The sequence below is a fragment of the Leucopleurus acutus genome (genome assembly GCF_964270905.1).
Source record: "Leucopleurus acutus genome assembly, chromosome: 17".
Lineage (NCBI taxonomy): Eukaryota > Metazoa > Chordata > Mammalia > Artiodactyla > Delphinidae > Leucopleurus > Leucopleurus acutus.
Genome location: NC_139159.1, coordinates 59654341 through 59670907, shown reverse-complemented (window position 1 = coordinate 59670907; position 16567 = coordinate 59654341). Strand labels below are relative to the sequence as shown.

The window sequence follows — 16567 nt, the reverse complement described above, 5'->3', positions numbered from 1 at the left end:
GAGAATTCTTTCTATATAATTTATGATGTATTTTCATGCTACATTTCTTTGCTTCTTTTGCTACAGGACTTACTTAATAGCTCTGCATAATGCATTCCCATTTAATTAAATGATAAGTAAGGCTGTAGGCCAAAATCAACCTGAATCTGAATGGGACCAATTTGTTTCGTACCCTACAAGAGAATTTCATTCTTTAGTGTTTTGTTGGTACTTAGAGACTAACACATTTTAAAGTCGTACAAGTTCTATTATTTTAATTTAATAGAAAACTTTACAAAAATACCTGTACCTGAGGGCCTCTTTAATCAAGATGATGTCAACAAAACCAAAAAAAAAAGTGATATCCCTTTCAAAATAAATTATATTGTTACAGTGTATTTCTGTCACTAGTCTTTACTGCTTTTGCAGGGGAATAGAGTGGGGATAGCTTAAATATATCAGTAGGAAAATAAATGTTTCATATCTTCGGAGGCCAGTGTCTTTCAAAGAAGTGATAGAGATATGTTGTCAAGTCTGTACACACACACACACACACACACACACACACACACACACACAAAGATTTGATTGATACATTGTTGAAATATACAGTTTCTTATATGATGTAATTTGAAGATAATAGGAACACTGGTTTCTATAGCATAGTAGTAAATAGTATTTCTGGAATCAGAATGTCTGGAGTTAAATCTTGGTTTTTCCATTTGTTCCAAGAATATGCTTTTTCTTCATTTTCTCTTCTAAAAATATCTCACTAAATAATTCAGATTCCTGAATTTGTTCTTTCCTCCTCTTACCTCAAAACCTCTGTTCTATATTCTATTTTTTCAGAGCCTATTTTGGTTTTTATTAAACCATAAACTATTACTGATATTATAATTATTACAGTAGTTTTTTTTTCCATTTCTGTATAACATTAATATTATCCGTGTTTTAGGCTAGGTAACTGACAAAAACACTTAATAAAAATACTGCAGGAAAAAATACTAACAAGGGAAGTGTTTGCTAGAATACCATATGCTACTCTGATTTTATAAGGTGTGAAACATTAAAAAAATTGGTAACTTCAACACAAGTTAATTTCTATATTATGTTATTAAATATGAGTACGTTCTGAATTCCCACTATCTCTCACACTTACTATGGTTTATAACCTCATGTAATTATTTAGACATTTTTTACAAACTGGAAGTCTATGTAAAGATTGAAGTCAATTGTGGTATATGTCAGAGGAATAATGACATGTTCCCTAGTAAGACAAGTTGACAGGAAAATCCATATCTCTTTATAATAAATGTCAGGAAACATGAGAAGGATGTGTAGCATGTGATAAAAGGTATAACCTAGTCAAATTAAATCTTTTTTTCAGACCTTGAGCCCAACTTGATTAATGAGGTAATTGAGTCTTCCTTTAACTCTGTAAGTTCTGACCTCCAGCTTTCTCATCAACACAGCCAAGTTAAATTCAATACGATAGTTGAGTAATATAGACATTTAGATCCAAGTGATTATTTCAATTTTCTTTTCAATTAAAGCTGATTGCCTCATTAAAGAAGGTTCATAGCTCTGATTCCACATTTGTTTCTCCATGAGTGAGCATTTTTTTTTGTTTTTACAGAGACAGTTAAGAAAACTATAGTTTAACACAAGTGAAAAAAATAATACATGTATCAGAAAAAAATATGAAAGAATTTAAATATAGTTTGTGAGTGGTGAATTTTTTTATGATAAATGGTTCTAACTGCAAACTCTAGAAAAAGGAGATCTAGGTTCAAATCCTGTTTTTACCTTTTAGCTGCTCTAGGACCCTCATAAACTTAGTCTCTTCAACTGTAAAATAGAGATGTTAATACAGTGTATCTCAAAAGAGTTGTCCTTTTGGATGAAATTGTATACAAGGAAATTAACACATTTTCTCACATACTAAGAATTTTAAAAGTCAGCTCGTAGTATTAATATTATAAATTTCTTCCCAGTAGAATATACTTAAATGGGCCACTTGAGATATTTTGTCTCATGTTATTTGTAGGTTCCTCTCTCAGTAAGTTCCTTAAGAGACACGTTAAATTCACTCACACAGAGTCTCAACTGTGACCTGCCCATGGCAGTCATTTATCCATCCATTCATTCATTTATTCAACAAACATTTATTGAGGATGTTCTATGTACTTGGCTAGGGGACAGGATGATGAAGGAGAGGTGCAAAATCCTTGCCTTCATGACTGTTCTAATATAGTTGAGGAAACAGTTAAATAAAATTATATATATGTTAAACAGACCAAAAAAAAAAGAATAAATAAAGAAAGGAATTGTAAGTGCAAACGTCTGTTATAAATGAAAAAAATGGAGGGGGCTCCCTGATGAAGTAATGAAAAAGCAAGAAGCTTAGTATGAGAAGAGTGGAGTGGGGCAGTCCCAGAGCAGTGGGACTGAGGAGAACAGGCCAGTCAGAATAAACAAAGGCCCTGTGGAAGAAAAAGCTTAACATGTTTGAAGGATCTAAAAAATACCCATGTGCTGAAGCATAGCAGAATTAAGAATTAAGTGTATATATGTCCATGCCACTGTCTCACTTTGTCACAGCTTACATATATACACTACCAAACGTAAAATAGATAGCTAGTGGGAAGCAGCCGTATAGCACAGGGAGATCAGCTCGGTGCTTTGTGACCACCTAGAGGGGTGGGATAGGGAGGGTGGAAGGGAGACAGACACAAGAGGGAAGAGATATGGGGACATATGTATATGTATAACTGATTCACTTTGTTGTAAAGCAGAAACTAACACACCATTGTAAAGCAATTATACTCCAATAAAAATGTTAAAAAAAAAAAAAAAGAAACAAAAAACAGGTACCATGAACTTCTGCACCACTCATCTGGGTGGACCAACTGAGATAACAGTTATGAAAGGGTTTTCCAATGTGGAAAATTCTCTTCCCACCGCAGAAATGATTACAATAAAATGTTACTCACTGGTAGAAAAAAAAAAAGAAGTGACCTGAAGTAAAGTTGTAGAATCATGTCCTCAGGCAATGATAAAATATATAGAAGAATTTTAAGCAAGAGAGAGTTGGCAGTATGATTTAACTTTGAGTTTTTTTTCACATATGTATGGAAAAATAGGGGCAAAAATGAAAGTGGGAAAACGGCTTGGTGAGAGAAAACACCTGCCTGAATTAGGATAAGGTGGTAAAAATGAAGGCAGATTTGATATAAATTTGAGTTGACATGGACAGGACTTACTGATTAATTGGATGTTGATACGAGGGAAGAGAAGAAATTATGAATGACTTCTAAAATTTCCTTGGTAAGACATAAAAGACTCTAAGGAGAAAAAATTTTATAGTGAAAAGAAAGAAAAAACACTCTTTGAGTCCTTTTATATTTTAGTTCATCAAATATATTTTGTGTATATTTGTGTCATCACAGAAAAGATCATATATAGGTATGTAAAGAAGGAAGATGAGTATCTATATATGGAGTTCATAAGGAGTTCTAAGTTTCATTTGGGATTCATACCATAAAGAGAGCATTTAAAACCATGGGATTCGTTGAGTTTCCCCAAAGACACAAAAGTGCAAAGTCAGAGAAATGACAACCCAGAACTGAGCCCTGAGAAACTCACTATTTAAATTTTATGTAGAGGAGCAGGAACCAACAAGATATTGAAAAGAATCTACCAAGTATCTGTAAAGTAGATGGAAAACTAGAAGACAGTGGTTTTGTAGAAGTCCAGACAACAGAATGTTCCATGAAAAATGGAGTGGTCAAGGATGACATGCTCTAAAAGCTTTTCTGCTCTTCTTTACATTAAATTCTTAGAAGAATATTTGGATATTAATTCTATTCTATTCTTCTCATCTCATTCTCTCCTGGACCACTTCCAATCACTGTCTATCCCTATAATGAACAGAGGTCACTATTTCTCAATTTTTGTATTATTTAACTTATTAACAGAATTTGGCCCAATTAATTCTCCCCTCCTCATTGAAACACATTCTGCCTCTAGAATGCTACTCTTTTCCTATCCCCCCAACTCACTGCTGAAACCTCAGTCTCACGTACTGGTTTCCCCTCAGACTTCTGATCCGCATTCAGGCTTTTGCCTGAAGTTCTTTGGTTATCTCATTCAATCCTGTGGCTCTAAATACTCTATGCTGATGACTACCAGAGTTATATCTCCAGCTCAGATCTTCTTCCCTGAATTCCAGCTTCGCATGTGCAAATGCCGTACAACATCTCCACTTGGATTTCTAATATGCTTCTCAAACTTAACATCTCCATAACTGAATGGATATTTTCTTGAAAAGTCTGCTTCTTCCAGTCTTTCTGTCATTAAGCAAATGACAATTCTTCTTTTCCAGTCATCAGAATAAATCTTTGAAATCATCATTGACTCATTTTTTTCTCACGTTTCATGTCAGCCAGTCATGATCAGCTCTAACTTCAAAATATCCATAATGTTCGTAACTACTTCCTTCCACCTCCACTGCAACCACCCAATTTCTAGCTACCATCTCCTCGTGCCTCAGTCATTGCAACTTCTACCTAAAAGGTCTCCCTGCTTCCATCCTTGGCCTTCTGTAGTCTATTTGAAATAAAGCAGCCAAAATAGTATTTTGAAAATTTGCTCAGCTAAGGCCCTGTAATGATTCAATCTCAACTGCTGTAAAATTGTGTCTAATTTACTTATATGACTTAGCCTTTGTACCTTGGCTGACCTCACCCCTTCCTTCCCCACTCTTTCTTTTGTCACAGCAGCATTCTTGCTGGTTCTCCAAGTGTTGTAAGTGCACCTGTCTTAGGGCCTTTGTATTTGCTGTTCTCTCTGTCTGGAAGGTTCTTCCCTTAGTAATTTGTGTGGCTCAATCTTTGATATATTTCACATTTTCACTTAAATCTCATTTTCTCTGTGGGGTCTTCTGTACCACCCTATTTTAAATTACATCTCTTTTCCTGGCTTTCAGATCCCTGCCTCCTGCCTTGTATTATTTTTCTTTATAGTGCTATTCATCATCTGAATATAAGCTTCTTAAAGATAGGGATATTTGCCTATTTTCTGCACTGCTATATGCTGAATCCCTAGACAAGTTCTTGACATATAGTAGGTGCGCAGTAAATAGAATAGAATTGGTAACATAGAGGTAATTTCTCTGGTAAAATTTGAGTAGAACCCTAAATGAACTTGTTTGAGGTATAAATATGAAATGAAGATATAAAAACAGATTTTGTAGACAGTGCTTTCAAGAAATCCAGCTAAGAAGGAACAGAGAAATGTGAAGGTGGTTAGAAGTGTCAGGATAAGGTTTTACTTTATTTTCTGTTTTTTAACATTGGAGATTGAGAGTATTTTTCTATAATTATGTAAATGACCATATAGAATAAGAAATTAATAATACAAGGGAGCAAAGAATGTAACCAAAGACCAAAGTTCTAGATGTGTCATTGGATGTGATCCAGAGAACAAATGCGTAGATTTTTTGTTTGCTTCTTTGTTTGTTTTTCTTTGATAAGAAGAAGGATATTTCTCCCAGGATAGAAGGAAGAGGGGGATAAATATTTACTGAATAAATGTCATTAAAAATGCTTCTTTATTTAAATTATTCTCAAGGAATGATAGCTAACTCAAGGTTATTTTTCAATTTGGAAAGAGTCACACATTTCAACATTCTAAAAAATTTTAAATTTTTAATGATTTTAATTTATAAAATCATTTATAAGAATGGAAGAAAAGATAAATGCACATAGTCTGATGTTCACCAATGTGGGTATCTCCCAAAATAAAAGCAGTAGGTGAGACAATTAGGAAAGAAGTCCTAAATAAAGTGGAACAGAGACAAAATTTGTATCTGAGTCTCTTTATTCCAAAACTCATGTTCTTTCTAATACAATTCACTATGTATTTCACTTAAACTTTTTTGTGTGTGAATATTATAATATTTAGTTAAGTACTTCTGTACAAATTTTCAAGAAATGACATTATACAAGAAGTTTTAAAAAGAAGGAGTACAAGATTTGGGAAATACATTTTATCTCCTGTATTATTAGTTCTACCATTTTCTGACAACCAAAATGGTAGAAGCGGTTCCGTATAGGCGTCAAACAATTAAACTTGTAAAACATCTTCAGTTAATTAGTATTTTAGCCTCTGATAATGTCAACTAATATAAAATCAAAGAAAAGTGCAGATATGATATCCCTTTGACCATTAAATTGCCATTTTTATATTTTGGAGTTCTGATATAATTATTCTGCAGACTGTAAATTCCCTAGCCAATAACTACCTGCCACAGGATTATTAGCTATTATTCAGATATTCATACAACAAAAATTCATACTATATCTCATAGAGATAGTTGCATGACGAAAACAGGTATTCATCAGTAATCATAAATCATTAATGCACATTACAACTTTGATTGAGTGAAATGACTAATTGCTTTAAAATGTGGGTGAAACAGATGTTCCAGGATAAATAATTTAGAAATTGAGTTTTTAGTTAATAAAAATGTTTTAAATGTGTAACGTTTATTGAAGAGCTAGAATCTATCTTAGAATAGAATAAAAGAATTTTGTGCATTTCCATCACTACCTTTAAATAAGTTCTATCAAATTTTTCTTTTCATCATTACCACTGGATATTGCTTCTCTGCTGAGCACTATGTCAAACATTTTATTCCATATATTTCATTATATCCTCACAACATATGCTGTACTGGTTTTCTTTTCTCCATTTTACAAATTAGGAGTTATAAGATTCCTAATTACTAATCAATTTCATGAAGTTTTCTTAGCTGTTGGGGTAGGGATTCATAGCCAGATCTGTCTGACATTGCAGCATATGCTCTAACCTGGTACAGTGCCACTATACAAGAGGAACAAAGTGCTGTATGGCTTCCATCAGAAACCACCACTGTTATATATTACACTATCATCACTGTCTTGATTGACTTCTTTCAGTATCCAGAAATATGGTTCCATTGACGCTTAAAATTTAACAGAATACATTTATCTTTTTGAGTCAAGAGTTAATCTCTATCCCAAAGTTCATCTAATTTTTTTAAGGCTGCTAAGATACAGAGTATGTGTACACAGTTACACAGATTCCTTCATGACTGTCCATCCTCTGTCTAAAACTATGTGATATTTTTCACCCATCCACTTGAAACAAACCCATCTAGCTTTTCTTCTCAAAACCCTGTTGAAAATATCTAAGTGACAGTCATATCAAAAAACTACTTAATCATTCTCAGTGTGTCTCCCATTAAGTGGTTTGCTATACATGTATGCTTCCTAGTAAATTTGAGGTAAAGGTTGGTATTTCCTAGTCTATGCATACATACATCTCTCCCAGAACCACTGAATCAGTGCACACCTTCAAAATCTTCTTTCTCCTCATGGACTTCAAATTAGATCCTGAACCTCATAAGGTGGAAGTGCAATCTAAACTGTCCTGTCTCACAAAGAGACAAAATGTTATTTTTAATTATATCTTTCTGAGATTAGTAAGAACAGCTGCAAATATACCCTTCAAATCAGATATAAAAAATTTATGGAACAATTACATTTTGCAGCTCAAAGTATCTGAATAGAATTTCAGTATTAGAAATAAGGATGTGAAAATGACAAACAAGGCTTCTCCTTTTCATTTGACTATTTCTGCTTCCATTCCCATGATTTCATAAAATGTTATATGAATTAGACTAAGTCATGGTTATATGGGCTACTTTGGTTATTTATTTAAGGTACCTTAATTACTTAGAATTTAAATACTTAAACTCCTCAGTTACTTAAAATTTCTTAATGCAAATTATAATTAAATATTCATCACACCTCCAAATGAGACTTAGAATTAGAAATCAGAGATAAAAGCTAAAAGATGTGACAAGTTAAAATCCTTCAAACAAATTTCTCTTACTAGAACTGTGGTTTCTGGGTGGCCAAGGAGTAACAAATGACTGCTTCAAACTGCTTAGTATCTTTCATGCTACCCTTTATAGATTTCTCCTTTACCAACTCCTCTCATATTATTTGCACCAAAACTGAACTAACTGTCAGTTTCTTAATTTTTTCATACTTCTTCATCCTTGCATACACTTTTCTCTCAACCTCAGCTGCCCCATCCCATCTGTTGCCTACATCCCTTAAATGCAGTTATCTCCATATTTTTTCTTATATAGAGATTCAGATATGATCTGTCTCCTTTCCCACCTTCCCTTGATTCTAGCTAATTTTTAGAAATTTTATATCTCCTTTAATGGAAAATACGTGTCTTATTAACCTTCAGACAGAGAATAGTGCCCTGGAAATTATAAATATAGGTATCTTTTATACAATAAGTGCAGGTAAAAATTTTTTATTTATTAATTTTTTGTAGAATATTTTAAGCCAGTTATATTTTATATATTTCCAGACTTTTACACATGTATTTTTTCCAAATATAAAAATAAAAGACATTGTTACCACTGGTGATATCTAATTCTATTATTTTTGATTGGCAAGGCTACTATTATTCCCCATTTGGGAATGCTGTGAGTTGTTTTTATTAAGTTTTCTAATTTCTAAATAAATATGGTTTATATGCATAGGTGTATTGGTTCTACACTTATCAGTAGTATAATGTGAAGAAGGGATGGACATGAAGATGTAGGGCGTCAGTGTAGTATTATAGAACAAAGAGCATTTATTGGAATTACAGTCAAGCCCATGAAATTCTTAGCTCTTGAAATCTCAATTTTATCATTTATAAAACAAAAATAATAATTTCTAACATATAATGTTATTGTGATAATTATAGCCCATGGTATTTTTTAAAGCATCTATCACAGTACCTGGCCATTTTAGACATAATGGGGACTTACATGCTAATTTAACTAATTTCGTATATGATTATTTTTCATGAAAAAGATTGACAAAATAGTATTGTATTTTTTTCTTTATTGTATTTATTTATTTTCTTCATTGGAGTAATAATAATGAAGTATATGCTTGTGGTCTTTTCCATTTTTCAGTTGCCTTTTGCATCCAGCTATCCTTTACAACTCTGTTTCTGCTAGTAGCTGGAAGTATACATACTCATTGAGTTGGACATATCAGATGAAAATATAGGATATTACTTCACATATGTGGACTGTGCTTTTAAATTGATCGTTTCAACCAGCACAATCACACATTTATACTTGATATTTATAATAAATTAGGTAAATACTATCTAATTTAAAATTCATTTAAATTTTAATTATCCCATGATCATTGGTTTGCCTGTTGAGTCAACCCATTGTCCCCAGTCATCAAAAATATTATCTCTATCCTTTATATCTGCACTAGCCTTCTCTTTGGTCTGTCCTCTGAGTCTATTGCCTCTCTGTAATCTATTATCTATACCAAAATAGGGTGATTTTAAAAAAATACAAACCATGTCAAACTCAAAACCTCACCATGGCTTCCTAGCACATTTATTTAAAAACTTCACTGATACAGCTGACTGTTTGGCTCTACATGTTCACCCCTTGCCTGTATCACCAAACTCATCCCTATGCGTCTCCTCCCTGCCTGTGACTCAGCAACACTGGCTTTCTGGAATTCTTATCCCCCAGCCTTCATGTGGTTGACTTCTTCCTGTCCTTTAGGTCATAATATAAATATCCTCATCTCAAAGAGGCTTTCATTGACCAGGTACCAGGCACTCTCTGTTATGCCGCTTTAAAAATTTTCTTCAGTTCACTATTGGACATTTCCTTTCTTTGTTAATTTATTGCTTTATTGTATCTCTTCCCCTTTAAAAATGTAAGTTCCTTGAAAGGAAGATGGGGTGTGATTTTTCCCTTTATATCCTCAGCATAATAATGCCTAGCACATGGTAACACTCAATAAATATTTGTTAAATGAACCAACAAAGAAATGCATTCTTTTTGTTAAATATATTAGCCCATTTTCTTAATTCAAGAATTACCACATCTCATGTCATTATGTAGAATGCCATAGTCTCATTTTCTTTTTATGTCCTATTTAGCCTTGGCATCCTTCTTGTTCCTTAAAACTTCAAAGATGAAATTTTTCTAAATATCTTGGATACACTTTCCCAGCATATATGATAGGCTGTAAGGGTCATGAAAGAGCATTATTCACAGTCACATTTGTTCCAGTTACGCTGGTGTCTCCCTGCTGCTCACAGCATCTGTTTCTTTCAGGGACTGTGCTACTCAGCTTTTAGCATTCCCATCACTTTGTTATTTATTTGGAACATTAGTTTCAATTAGCCATTTGGATATATTTTGAACCTCAGTACTCATTATACTTCCTGTATCATCCCAGGCAGTTCCTCATTCTGCATGGATCTGCTCTTGGCTCTTAATATGGACTCTCTGGTCTGATGTATTTACATTTTCAACCTTTACAAATATGAAGTCTGGTGCAGAAGCTCTGTAGTAGCTATTTTCAGACTTTTTCATCTTTGGAATGCTCTAGTGGGAAAAAACCCAGGAAACCTACCTCATTTTCTTCCACATGCCACTTTGTCACATATTTCTTGTCATAGCAGCAAACTACTACCATAATCAAATCCCAGTACACATGCACACGTATACACATACATGAGCATGCACACACATGCACATTAATAGCAAATTGATTTGTTTAAATTTAAATCAGCTCTTCCCTTATATTACTTACTTAGAATAAATCAGAAAATAAAACCCAAACTTCTTAAAATGGCACACAAGTCCCTCATTTCCTACTACTTAATATTTTCTCACTGCCCTCTTAGACATACCATCTTCTTTTCTGTCTTAGGTTCTTTGTATTTGCCATTTTCTCTGAGTGGAAAAGTGTTCCCTCAAGTCTTCCTGTGACAGGCTTTTTTTTTTTTTTTTTTTGGTACCATTCAGGAGTCAGCACAAAAATCTCCATTTTAGAGAGGATAAGTCAGTGTGATTTAGGCTACCCTCAACAACCTAGGCACTCTGCCTCCTATATTTGTGCCTTCATAGTGCTAACACTGCTGAAATCACCATATGTACTTTCTTGGTATCTCTTCCCTTCCTTTGATCATTTTAGCAACCAGAGGCAGGCCTGGAATGTATTAAATGTCTAGTACAGTTGTAGGAGGAAAGAAAGAAAGAAAAACAGAAAGAACAAAGAGAGGAAGGGAAGGAAGAAGGAGGTAAGGGAGAGGAGTGGGGGGAGAGAAAGACAGAGACAGAGAGAAACAGAGAGAGAGAGAGAGAGAGGATGGCAGGTGAACAACATATTAAAATAAGTGTATTATTTAAATTCAGTTTTCTGTACTCATAGGTTTGTAGAGCTGGAAAGGACCTTAAACATCTTGCATAGTCCAGTGATTCCTTTTTGAGATTCCCTGGAAGAATAGCAATGGTCCATTATTTTCATTATTTCAAAAAGCTTATTTAAAATTTACCCATTACAGTGTATCACCCCAACTAAAATATCAGTTTTCTTTGCTTAGCACTATAACTAACACAGTGATATATTGGTTGCCTCATGGTGATTAGAAGTGCTGATTACCAGGTGACATGATTGTTTTTTTAAAATGAGCATCCATTTCTCACTGTGAAAGTGATTTAGTTTATATGTAAGACAGAAGTTTTCCAAAAAATAGTTTCTTAGGGAAATGTAATGAAAGGAGCATTTCACGGTGACAGATTTAGGAACTACTAATTCAGTCCAAACTTTTTCATGATAAATGAGGAAATTAAGGCAAATCACCCACAATTTTATTCCTAGTTTCAGCATAGCCAGTATCAAACCAAGAACTAATTGCAAAACAGTGTTCTTTCTAATCTGTAAGTGGTGTTAAAAATGATTGTAAATAATCATATTTTGCAAAAAGCAGAAGTATAGATGTAGTCACATTATAAATAATCTTTAATTGCTATAGATCACTTCACTAGGCCAACTCAAGAAAATGTACTGTATATAACTTGTATGTACTATTTTAGGATCACAAAATAATAGTTTAAGTATCTCATTCTCTCTTTTCTATATTGCAAACCTCAGTTTATGTTACTGACTGACTGGCATACTATTTTTTAATTCTAATTTGTTTCAAGGCACACCATGTGAAATTTCATCTGAAATGAACTTTAGAAGTTATTCGTCTGAATATAAAAGTATTCTCTCTACCAGGAAAGCCAGAAACTGCACAGATTCAGTAACATTTTATGGCAGAAATCATCTTTCTGAAAGGAAAATACAATTTTTGAGAGCATATTTTGAATGTAATTACACATAAAGATACATTCTAGCTGACTTTTTGCAGATAGACTCTGTAGGTGACTGTATGACATGACTGGGGGCACTGAGAACCCCCAACATCTGCCCCAATTCTATGCAGCCTTCTAGCTAGTGACTGAAATTCTGTAACACAAATTTCATCCTCTAATGAAAGACTTTGTTTGACCTTGTTGTGAAATATATTTTTACTTCAACAGAGAATTCCACCTACTATTCTGAAAAACTGGATGAAGTAGGTCCTCATAGGTGACGCACTGGAAAATAGAAAAATGACAACAAAGGGAAATGAACACAGACATATAAGACTTGTGGGTTAAAAATGCAAATATTTTATAATTTTAAATTTTGTTTTAGAGATGACCCCACGGTTACCACATTTTGGAATTACTAGAAGTTTACTTTTTTAATCTTAAGAATGCTTTTTATGTTTTCCATCAGTGGAAAGAGAATCCATACTATCATAATACTTTCTTACAAGAAACACATTTGGTTCTGAGAAGGGATGAGAGAAATATGGTGCAGATTAGAGTGAGTAGAATCAAGGGACTGTTTCTGTTGGATTCATACAAAGTTCAAATATCATCTCATGCCTTGTACCATATCTGCTGTACCATATTCTTACAATATGCCCTCTACCTATATTTTCATCTTAAATTCTAGTTTTCTGCTTGCAGTCTGTTTTACCCATACTAATGACCATTAATTCCTAGAAGCTAACAAGATCTATCTTGTCTCATGACCTTTGTTCATAGAGCACACTCTGTCTGGACCATCTCTTTCCTTTGTCTTCACCTTGGAAATTCCTATTCATGTTTCTGCTTTCAATATAAAATATTTCCTCCAGAAAGCTTCTCTTTATTAAGTCATCCCCAAGATCAAATTAGTGCTTCTATTATGTATTCCTATAAAATTCTGCATTTCCTATATTATGTCAATTAACCATAGCTTGTAAAAGCCACCCCAAGTCTTAGAGGCTTAAAACAACAGTACTTTACTATTTCTCACAATTCTCTTGGTTTGCAGGATGTTTCTGAGCTCACATGTATAGCTGCATTAAGCTGCAGGGTTTACTGGACTGCAAGGTCCACTATGGCCTCACTTATTGAAGTGCCTCAATATTCTCAACTGGAGCACTTCAGTTCTCCTTCATGTGCCTCTCATTTTCTAGTAGGCTAGACATAGTTCCTTGTATGGTAGTCTCAGGGAAATATTCCAAGACAGCCAAGGTGGAAGCTGTAAGGACTGTTGGAACTGAGACACAAGAATTTACACAATAGCACTTCTGATTTACTCTGTTGGTCATAGTAAGGCAGGAGGACTACTTAGATCCAAGGGCATGGGGAAATAGTTTGTACCTCTTGATGGAAAGAGTTGCAAAGAATGTGTGGCCACATTTAATCTAACACACCAACATAGTGGTGTCATATTTTATTGTTTTTTCTTGTTTGTCTATTGTTTTTTTTACTTTTATTTTAATTAAAATTTATTTCTTTTTAAACATCTTTATTGGAGTATAATTGCTTTACATTCTTGTGTTAGTTGCTGCTGTATAACAAAGTGAATCAGCTGTACCTATACATATATCCCCATATCCCCTCCCTCTTGCGTCTCCCTCCCACCCTCCCTATCCCACCCCTCTAGGTGGTCACAAAGCACCTAGCTGATCTCCCCGTGCTATGTGGCTACTTCCCACTAGCTATCTATTTTACATTTGGTAGTATATATATGTCAGTGCCACTCTCACTTCGTCCCAGCTTACCCTTCCCCCTCCCCCTGTCCTCAAGTCCATTCGCTATGTCTGCATCTGCGTCTTTATTCCTGCCCTGCCCTTAGGTTCATCAGACCTATTTTTTTTTTCAGATTCCATATATATGGGTTAGCATACGGTACTTGTTGTTTCTTTTTTTTTTTTTAACATCTTTATTGGAGTATATTTGCTTCACAATGGTATGCTAGTTTCTGCTCTATAGCAAAGTGAATCAACTATACATACACATATATCCCCATATCTCCTCCCTCTTGCATCTCCCTCCCACCCACCCTATCCCATCCTCTAGGTGGTCACAAAGCACGGAGCTGATCTCCCTGTGCTATGCAGCTGCTTCCCACTAGCTAGCTATTTTACATTTGGTAGTGTATATATGTCCATGCCACTCTCTCACTTCGTCCCAGCTTCCCCTTTCCCCTTCCCCGTGTCCTCAAGTCCATTCTCTACATCTGCGTATTTACTCCTGTCCTGCCCCTAGGTTCATCAGAACCATTTTTTTTTTTAAGATTCCATATATATGTGTTAGCATACGGTATTTGTTTTTCTCTTTCTGACTTAGTTCACTTTGTATGACAGACTTTTATGTTTACATTATCTCTCTCACTCATCATTGTATCCTACCATTGAACAATGGCTAGCTAGCAGTTTAATATAGATGTTCATTGAATAAAAGTTAGTGACCCTATTGCTATATTTTAATTTTTATTCCTTAAATGTGAATTCAAATATATAAATTTTACTCTCAAAATGTAATATTGTCTCAAAGGAAAATACATATTACTTCATAGAAATATAGAGCACGAGAGACCGTGGAACATAGTTATAGAGAAATAAAGTGAAATTCCCAAGTTCTGACTGAATAAGAAGCAGTATGTCACCAAGGTTAAGAATACAAGCTATGGAATCTGACAGTCTGAATAAAAGTGCCAGATGTATCAAGTCTTTTATTTTTATTTCCCACTCTTTCATTTTATTAAGGTTTTAGCTCAAATGTCACTTTGTGTTTTACTACTAGCTATTATATTAATCTGTCCATTCTTCATCTCTTCCACTTGAATGTAATCTTTCTTAGGAAACGTACTGTCTGTACTACTCACCTCTGAATTATTCAGTGCCTGACGGACATAAAGTGGGCACTCATATATTCTTGTTAGATGAATACCTGAATGAATGAATGACTTGAGACAACAAACACTTGAGTGAATACATGAATGAATGCCCTTAATCAAATTATTTATCCTGGACTATGTTAATTTTAATTGTATCTTCTGCATATGATTTTTGAAGGCTAAATGGAAAATGTTTGTCATAGAACTTGCATGAAGTAAGTGATCCGTAATTGTTAGAAGCTATGATTATTAGAACTTGGAATCAGGGGGAATAGTTGCTTAGGACTAAGTGATTCCTGGGTCTTTAGGGCAAAAGTTCTCATAGTAAAGTATCTACTCTCCATAAATAATAAAATTTATGTGAAGCTAAGAAAAACTATTCCTCCTATGAAATTTTCTGAAGATTAGAGAAGTCCTTGTAGGTAAAAGTTAGGAACCAGAAATTTACAGAAGCTTTTGTTCATGCAGCAAGGAAAAAAAAAAGTGATCCAATTTTGTAACATGGTAAGAAGGCTTAGTAATACAAGTCTTGTAACTATTGAGCAGCAAATAATTTTCAAAGATAAGTGAAATTAGATTACTTATAACTGTTATGAGAGGAAAAACTATAATAGTTAAAGGAGGAAATAGTAAGAACACAGAGGCATCATGTTAAGCTGAAACTGAATTATTAAAAAACAAGACAGGCTGTTGGGGTGTGTATAAACTTTTGCTGTATTTGCAAGTGAAACAGGTATGAAATTTAATCCACAGACTTGCATGAGCAAGAAATGTCACTTTGTTCTCTTAAATTCAGATAAAGTTGAGAGACCTTATTGTCCCTGACAGGAGAATTCTATCCAGGTCGTTGTGTGTGAGGGTAGAAAAAACATTGGCACCTTCTTCTTCCCTTGAGTTGCAGAAGAATCCAGGGGGCATTTGCAGTGCTTGGACAGTGGCACCCTGTCATCACTGTCCAAGCCCGAATTTCCCATGAAATCAGGTAATCCTGGGCTTCCCATGACAAGCCTGAGTAGAAAATCTTAGCCAAAGGTGAGAGTCCAGATTCCTGGACTCTTCCACTTCCTGAGATGCAGTAGGGAGGTTGTGTATGTAATCTTCAGTGCCTCTCCTTGGCCCCCAACCTCTACTCAAGTCATTGATTCTCTCCTGTCACTTGATAATCCCCTCAAGAATTCTAGACTGTTAGGAAACAAAAGCTATGGAGAGATCTTAGAGCAAATTTCTCCTTTAGTCCTGCAGAACCATCCTTCCCTGAGGCAAGGGAGTTGCAAGAGAGACCTGGTAAAAGTCAGACATGTGTTGGGGAAGGAGGGGGAAGAAATACAAGGAAGACAAAACATAAATAAATAACTTACATGTTGATTGAGACACAAGTGTTTACACACTATTTTGTATTGGGGAGGCTAAGTAGAGGTGTACTGATTTTCAGGAGTTAA

The 16567-nt window shown here is 34.5% G+C and overlaps 1 protein-coding gene across 3 annotated transcripts in view; it reads left to right on the top strand.

Moving 5' to 3' along the window:
• CSMD3 (CUB and Sushi multiple domains 3) overlaps positions 1–16567 on the top strand; it is a gene marked incomplete at both ends in the record, with an annotated part of 1083475 nt that overhangs the window by 369856 nt on the left and 697052 nt on the right. The gene's annotated exons all lie outside the window — the stretch shown is intronic.